The sequence below is a fragment of the Sorghum bicolor genome, chromosome 2 (assembly GCF_000003195.3).
Source record: "Sorghum bicolor cultivar BTx623 chromosome 2, Sorghum_bicolor_NCBIv3, whole genome shotgun sequence".
NCBI lineage: Eukaryota > Viridiplantae > Streptophyta > Magnoliopsida > Poales > Poaceae > Sorghum > Sorghum bicolor.
The window spans coordinates 1,307,475-1,316,328 of NC_012871.2; positions in this window are offsets into that span (position 1 = coordinate 1,307,475).

Here is an 8,854-nt window from a genome sequence, read left to right on the forward strand (position 1 = left end):
TAGAGGAATCTTTTCTCATATAATTCTTATCCAAACCAAATTTGATGGCAGCCATCGGGGCTTTGTGAACTTAGGGTCGGTAAAGTTCCGTCACATTGAATGTTTTGACACATACATGAAGTTCCGTCACATTGAATGTTTTGACACATACATGAAGTACTAAATATTTGTGAGACAAATCTTTTGAGCCTAATTAATCTATGGTTAGACACTAATTGCCAAATAAAACGAAAGAGTTGTAGTATCTGTTAAACTTTACCACCTTCAATCAAACACCCCTTTATCCAAATGTGCTAATGATGGATTAATTAGGCTTAATAAATTTCAGCGTGTTTGGCTGATAAGCCATGGTTGAAAGTATTGTTTGCTAATTTGTTGTAAGAGAAAAATATTGCTGAATGGTTGGTAAATTCAGTGGATAATCTCAAGCGAACAAGATAGTCTTGCAGATTAATGATGGAATTTATAATTTTTTTATTAGTATCCGAACATCCTCTATAATGTACACTCTGTCGTATGGTATTTTGTAACTAAAAAACATTACTCCATTTTAAATTATAAATGTGTGTGCACATGTCTCAGTGCAGATTCGCATTGAGAAATGTGCACACATATACTCCCTCCATACACATAAAGGAAGTCGTTTAGAACAACGACACGGTCTCTAAAGTCTAACTTTGACTCTTTATTTTTATAAAAAATATTTATCAAAAAGTGGTATATGTATACTTTTATGAAAGTATTTTTTAAGACATATCTATCCATATGGTTTTCACATGTTCAAATTCAACAATTCAAAGTTATTTATGATTTAAATTCTCAATGTTTGACCAAAATCTTATCTAAAACAACTTTCTTTGTGGATATGGAGGGAGTATCTCAATGTAAATCCAATGGTTATGTGCTAAGAACACATGCCCTTAAAAGCATATTTTACTTCCCGATAACTATAGGCTTCACATGTCATTCTCTCCTATAATGGATTTGGGTAGCTCGTTTTAAATAGTGCTGCCGGAGAAAACATAAAAACATAAAAAGATTGATATTATCATAATATGTGCTTACCTGAACAGAAAAGTAGGGGTCAGCATTGCTAGGGAATGCTCCTACGCCTTACGTTGATGGCGTGTTTATTTTGGCCGACTTTATAGCTTTTTCAAAGGGTATTTCTTCCGTGATTTTGTCAAGTCAGGATCTGTAAATCCCAAGTGAAAAAAAAAAGAAAATACCACTAGAAATATCTAGGCGTGTACCATCCAAAATGTCAACTTATTTGGTTGTGCTTCACAGTAAATAATGGTTTACTTGTTTTAGCTATCTCAATAACTGCCTTTTGGCTTTTGACTATGAGAGGCAGCATATATAAATCTGACAAAGTAATTATGCACTTATACGGAATTTTCCCATTGTTATTAGACCCCAACAAATAGATCAGTTGAGAACAAAGACTCACGACAATTTCAGTTCATGAGAGATTGAGTTACAGGGAAAGACTTCAGGGTGCTCACCAAGCATGCATCCACAGGATTGTCAGCCACATTGGTCAAGTTCTGTAGTATGATTGAGCGAGGGTTCTACGAATTGCCAGGTGTTCTGCCTAACAAACCACTTGAGTTTAACACCACAATTTCAGTCGTTGTTCCTTCTTTTTGCACAACAACCAAATGGTCATTTTCAGAGCATGCAGGTAGCATCAGACAACTATGCATCCTGTGTGGCGAAGAAAGCAACAATCCACCACTGTTCTCTAACCGCCAAACCATTAGCAGTGAATAATGTGAAATGATTCCTCAAGCAGAGAATAGCAAGAAAACCTTTAGTGAGGAAGAAACTCACTTTCACTATAAATGGAAAGGAATGGATGACCATGAAGGTTTCGTCGTAAGCTCAAGAGGGAGGGACCCACGCACTGTCTCCACTCAACTCAGTACTATATATATGGTGGCACTCAATCTCACCTAATGTGCATCTCCTACCGACACCTGTTGTGCAGCACTATCTGCTCTATGCAATGCTAGCTTATGCATATCTGGGAGCCAGAAACAAGCAACAGCCAAGATCACCTATGCAAACAGGCCTACTAATCAAATCACCTTTGATCGAAGAACTGCAACAGCGCTGGACCTGGCTGCGTCCATCTTCAGTGAGGCGGCCTGCTGGCTAACAGCTGGGAATAGGCACCTTGGTCCTCTGCTTGCTCGGGTTTGACCAGCTCTTTGGCTTGTACCTGTTTTCCTTTCTCCTTTAGGTTCCTAAGCTGCTCGTGATGTTGTTGCTGCTTCTAACTTGGTAACCGGTTTGTTACCGGGTTGTAACACTCTTTCTACTGTTAGAGCACCGATCAACACATACACAGAGGAAGACACAGGTATTGTGGGCTGCAATGAGGCAGCTATTCCTCTGAATATAGTTCACTATATATAGCTGATTACATAGCTATCTAAGGCAATAAGCCAATCACTAAACTAGGCAACAATATAAAAGGCAAGAGCCTATAAGGCATGCTCGTGATTGGGGGTTGCCATCCCAACTCCCTGGGCCATGCCGTTAGCACTAGCAGTAGAATAGGAAGGTACAAAACAGGAAAGTACAGCTCACAGATTACTATTAACAATCTCCTCCTAAGCCGTGAGTACCTACTCTATCTTCTTGCTTTTGTTAGGATGTCACCTAGCTGCAAGTCTGTTTCGACGAACTCAACATGAATCAGCTTCCTGTCACAGCATTCCCGGATGAAATGGAACTTCACATCAATATGCTTGCTCCGGTCATGGTGTACAGGATTTTTCATCAAAGCGATGGCAGACTTGTTGTCTACCAGCAGTCTTGGTGCAAGGACAGCTCCTCCGATGAGCTCAGCTAGCAATCGTGCCAGCCAAACTGCCTCGCACGCAGCAGCAGCAGCAGCAATGTACTCTGCTTCGCATGAGGACAGAGCAACAACTTTCTGCTTCGCCGATTGCCAAGCAACCGGTCCCCCTGCAAGGAAGAAGATGAGCCCACTAGTGCTCTTTCTGTCATTCACATCGCCAGCCAAGTCGCTGTCTGAGTATCCCAGCAACTCCGGCGCACCACAGTTCTTCTTCCCGGGGTAGTAGTGTAGTCCCTAGTCATGGGCGGCGCCAGGGGTATGCCCCTGTATTCCATGGAATACCCATGATTTTTGTGATAAATACAAATATATATATATATACACACATGTAGAATCAGTATATATGTTAGTTTGTTGAATGATGTAAATATGTAGCCCATAAGAGCATCTCCAAGAGATTAGCCAAATCATTTTCTAAAGGTAAATTTGGCTATTGTTGAAGGAAAAACGTTTGACTCTATTAATAACTCTTCAAATTTAGCAGCTCTTCATCCCGCCTTATTCGCTCTCTACTTTTGGATAGCCTACCTCACTAGTCATTCTTTTATAGAGTCTGTTGGAGTACTCTAATATCTTTTTGTCAAATCTATTTTAGAGAGTAGCTAAATCAGTAAATTTGGCTAATCTTTTTGGCTATTCTCTTGGAGATGCTCTAAGAGCAACTCCAATAGTCTGGCTAAAATTAATTGTCAAATTCTATTGTTTGGCTATTTTGTCGAATAGAAAATTTCTAAAAAAAATAAGAGATCTACAATAATCTTGTTATTTTACAAAGTCTTATAGTTAGCGTCTGTAATAAGCTATATATAGCCACTGAAAATCAAGAGAAAGCTAACTTCCTAATTTACAAAATTAAATATCATATTAGTTGGAGTCTACTTTTTGCTACAAATTCTAAAATAGCATAAACAACAAGAATAGTTAAACTCTTGAAGTTGCTCTAAGCCTAGTAGAACAACTAGTAGCGGCAACCCATGAACTCATCAGAAACAAACCCCATCGACGGCATTCCTCTAGCGGCGGCGGTCAGTGGTCTTTGTAGGCTTTCTCATATACGGCTCCCCCTCAACGCCTTTCTCATATACGGCTTGAAGCAATAACAAGGTAAACATAAAGATCCCACATCTATTTTTTATTCTTCAAAGTAAGAATTGAAGGTTTCGTTTTCTTCTTTTTTTTGTTGCGTTCTGATTTTTTTTTAAAAAAATATTGCATTATGTTCCTGTAACATAGATAAAGAATTTATATACACTTTGATTATTAACAGGGGCGACACTAGGCTCACTTTGCCTGATGCCTTGTTACCAGGATAAATAAATATTTTACGTAGCATATATTTTAAGGAAATTATATGTACTACTTGAGCTGTGCACCAGAATTAATTTTGTATTAATTTTATCCTCTATTATTATTGCACATATGCATTGAAAAATTTTTATACGTGGAATACCCAGCTGTGAAATCCTGGCTCCGCCACTGTCCCTAGTGCAGTGTGCCTGCCACGTACCGGAGCACACGTTTCACAGCAGTGAGGTGCTCTTGCCGTGGCGCCTCCATGAATCTGCTCAAGTACCCCACAGGATAAGCCAGGTCTGGCCGGGAATTGCACAGGTACCTAAGGCTCCCAATTAGGCTCCGGTACTCCGTTGCATCAACAGCCAGCGAAGTTCCTTCCTTGAGCAGCTTCAGCCTTGGCTCCATGGGGGTTGCACTTGCATTGCAACCACTCAAGCCCGCCTTCTCGAGTATCTTTGAGGCGTACGCCGTCTGCCGGAGTGAGATACCAGCTGCTCCCTGTGTCACCTCGAGTCCAAGGTAGTAGGAGAGCAGGCCAAGATCACTCATCTTAAATGTGCTCAGCATCTGCTGCTTGAACTTTGTCACGGCGTTGGTGTTTCCTCCAGTTATGATGAGGTCGTCGACGTATACACCGACAATCAGGCGGCCAGTGCCTTGACCGCGGGTGTACATTCCATGCTCGTCGACGCAGCGCTTGAACCCAAGCCGCAGCAGCTCGGTGTCCAGCTTCTGGTTCCAGGCGCGCGGAGCCTGTCGCAGTCCATAGAGTGCTTTGTGGAGGCGGAGCACTCTATGCTTGTGGTCGCTGTCGATGAAGCCTGGAGGTTGCTGAACGTATACCTCCTCCTAGAGTTCGCCGTTCAAGAACGCCGATTTGACGTCCATGTGATGGACGCCCCAGCCGAAGTGTGCTGCGATCGCGAGGACCAGCCGCACTGACTCCAGCCGTGCGACCGGGGCATAGACCTCCTCGAAGTCGACTCCGGGCTGCTGCACATAGCCTTTTGCGACAAGACGCGCCTTGTACTTGACAATGGCGCCGTTCTCGTCACGCTTGACTTTGTAGACCCACTTCAAGCCGATGGCCCGATGTCCGTGTGGAAGCTCGACCAGCGACCAAGTGTGGTTGTCGCAGATCGACTTCATCTCCTCCTCCATTGCGGCAACCCAGTTAGGATCGCCGTCGGCCTCCTTCAGCGAGCGGGGCTCCTCCACGCTCACAGCATGGCTAACTGCGTGGAGCTCGGCCTCGGCGGTGTCTCGGTGTGCCAGCCCCGGTACTGCATCTGTACCGAGGACGTTGTCCAGCGTGCGGTACCGATGTGGCTCCCCCTCATCATAGGCGTCGAGGTTGGAGTCGTTGGCGAGCGGCGTCGCGAACTCAATCTGAGTTCGTATGTCCTGCGTCGATGCAGACGGGGTCGAAGGAGATGGCGAAGCCCGCGTCGCGCTTGGAGCAGGGGATGACGCCGAGGTCATGCTCGGGGCTAGGGAAGAAGCCGTGGGGGTAGTGGACGCAGGCTGCAACCGCGTCACGGGTGCTGCAATCGGCTGCATCTGCACCTCGTGGTCTTCTTCGATGGAGAAGGGCAGACGGTCATCAGCGCCCAGATTTTCTTCCCAGTTCCACCGCGCATCTTCATCAAAGACGGCGTCGCGGGAGACGTAGACGCGTGCGGCCTCAGGATCAAAGAACCTGTACGCCTTGGTCCCGTCCTGGTAGCCGATGAAGACGACCTTGATGCCTCTGTCGTCCAGTTTGGCGAGGTGTGGGCGCACTTGCTTGATGTAGGCAACACACCCAAACACTTTGAGGAAGTGTACAGGGGTTTCTTCCCGTACCACGCCTGGTACGGGGTCTTCCCATCGAGCGCAGCAGTGGGTGCTTGAGCAGGAAGACAGCAGTGTGCACTGCCTCCCCCCAGAAGCACCCTGGTACTCCGCGGGCTCAAAGGATGCTCCTCGCCATTGCCACCACGGTCTGGTTTCGCTGCTCTACAACGCCATTCTGCTGCGGCGTATAGGGGGCTGAATGGTGGCGCTGAATCCCCTCTCCTGCACAGTACTCCCCAAATTCAACTGAGGTGAACTCACCGCCGTTGTCAGTCCGGAGTACCTTCAGTTTCTTGCCCGTCTCGCGCTCAACACGCGCCTGAAACGTCTGGATGGCTGCTGGGGCATCCGCCTTGGAACGCAGGAGGGTGAGCCACATGAAGCGGCTCATGTCGTCGACGAGTAGAAGGAAGTAGACGTTCCCAGCCGGTGTTGCCGGCGTGATGGGGCCGCAGAGATCTCCATGGACCAGCTCGAGCTCCTCCTGAGCCCTGAACTTTGCGGCCTTGGGGAACGGAGTCCGCTTCTGTTTCGCCAGGACGCAGTCTTCACAGACCTGCTCAACATGGTCTATGGTGGGCAGTCCACGCACCATGTCGGCGCGTCCCAGTTTGCGCAGCGCCTTGAAGTTGAGGTGACCGTAGCGTTCGTGCCATCGCCACGCCATGTCGCCAACCCGTGCTGTGAGGCACACAGGGGCAGTCACCTTCATGTCGAGGAAGTACAGTCGACTTGGCGATCGATGCACCTTCGCCAGCAGCTGCCGGTCCGGGTCGAAGAGACGGAGTATGCCCGACTCGATGTCGACCTTGAACCCAGTCTCGTCCATCTGGCCGAGACTGATGATGTTGGTGGTGAGGCGAGGGATGTAGTAGACGCCGTCCAGCTGACGATGTTCACCAGTCCTGCAGACGAACAGTACCGTCCCCTTGCCGTGGATGTTCACCACCGAGCCGTCTCCGAACTTGACTGTTCCAGAGATGCTGGTGTCGAGCTCGGCGAAGACATTGCGGGCGCCCGTCATGTGGTTGGTTGCGCCAGTGTCGAGCACCCACCGATGGGGTTGCACGGCCTCCTCCTGTTCCTCGCTGAGGTGAAGGAGGACCTTGGGTTCAGTGATGTGAACCCGTGTCTCCGACTCCGGGGCTGCTGGCGTCAATGGAGGCCTGTGAGGACAACACGCCACGGGCGATGCAATTACCTCTGGATCCGCCGTGATGTACATCAGCGCGTGCTCTTCTTCCTCGGCTTGTGCGACGTGCGCCGCGCCCTTCTTCTTGCTGCGGCACTCATTGGTCCAGTGACCAGTTTTGCCGCAGGACTGGCAGTGGTAGCCGGGGGGCGGCTTCTTGCCGCCAGGTTTGGCCGCCTGCGCGTTCTGGCCATCACGGCCATCACGCGACGAAGTGCCTGAGCACCGCGTCCGCGTCCGCGCCCACGCTGCTTGCCGCGGGCGCCAGAACCCGATCCGCCGGAGTTCTCCTGCTCACGGCGTGACTTGTGGCGCGCCTCCCAGTGCTCTTCACAGAGCATCAGCCGGCCCAGCGAGTCCGTCACTTCCTTCGGCTTGAGTCGCTCCTCGAACACCCTCAGCCGCCCGATCACCTCCTCGATTGAGACCCTGTTGAGGTCGAGGAACATCTCGAGGGAGACGGCGGCCTGCGTGAGCTTCTCTGGAACAACCTGCAGGAGCTTTTTGACTACCTCTGCATCCTGGATGTTGTCGCCGAGGGAGCGCAGGTTGGCAGCGAGTGTGGAGATGCGGACGCCGAAGTCGCTGACGGTTTCGCCCTCCTTGAAGGAGAGAGCGCCGAACTCCCGGCGGAGCTGCTGCGCGCTGGCGTCGCGCGCGCGCTCATCGCCGATCCGTAGATGCTTGACTGCATCCCAGGCCTGCTTCACCGTGTCCTTCCTGGCCAGCGTGTTCCAGAGCTCGGACGGCACCGAGCGTAGGAGACCGGCTATCGCCTGGCGGTCGTCATGGTACTCATCGTCGTCGGCGTCGTCGGAGAGGCCGTCTTGGACGACGTCCCATACTCGCAGCGTCTGGAAGTTTACTTCCATGACCAGTGCCCACTCCGGGTAATTCGTCCGGGTTAGCATCGGCCATGCAACATGTGCAGACGAGCGCTCGACGATTCGCTCGACAACTCTGGAGCCGGAGCGACGACGACTGTCGGAGCGCCCACAGCGACGTCGCGGCGAGCGCGACGGACGGACCTTGTTCTCGTCGTTGCTGCCTTCGGGCTTCTCGGTCTTGGCCGGAGACTTAGAAGACATGGCTAACTACGAGATCAGGCTCTGGTACCAAATGTTAGAGCACCGATCAACACATACACAGAGGAAGACACAGGTATTGTGGGCTGCAATGAGGCAGCTATTCCTCTGAATATAGTTCACTATATATAGCTGATTACATAGCTATCTAAGGCAATAAGCCAATCACTAAACTAGGCAACAATATAAAAGGCAAGAGCCTATAAGGCATGCTCGTGATTGGGGGTTGCCATCCCAACTCCCTGGGCCATGCCGTTAGCACTAGCAGTAGAATAGGAAGGTACAAAACAGGAAAGTACAGCTCACGGCTTACTATTAACATCTACTTAATGAAAAACACGCTTTCGCGTGGTCTAAATTTTTTTTTTTACAAAAAACAGCACTGTTTTTCCCTCTTCAAAGCAAGCCAAATAAGTAGACCATAGACATTTCAAGCTTGCATTTCAAAAGAAAAATTAAAGAACCAAAGTAAATGTTCACAAAAAGAAAAAAAAAGCGCCAAATATATGTGCGATCAATGAACACAAGAGCATATCTAGTGTAATAGCCTAGGAATGGTAGCATTGCAACAAC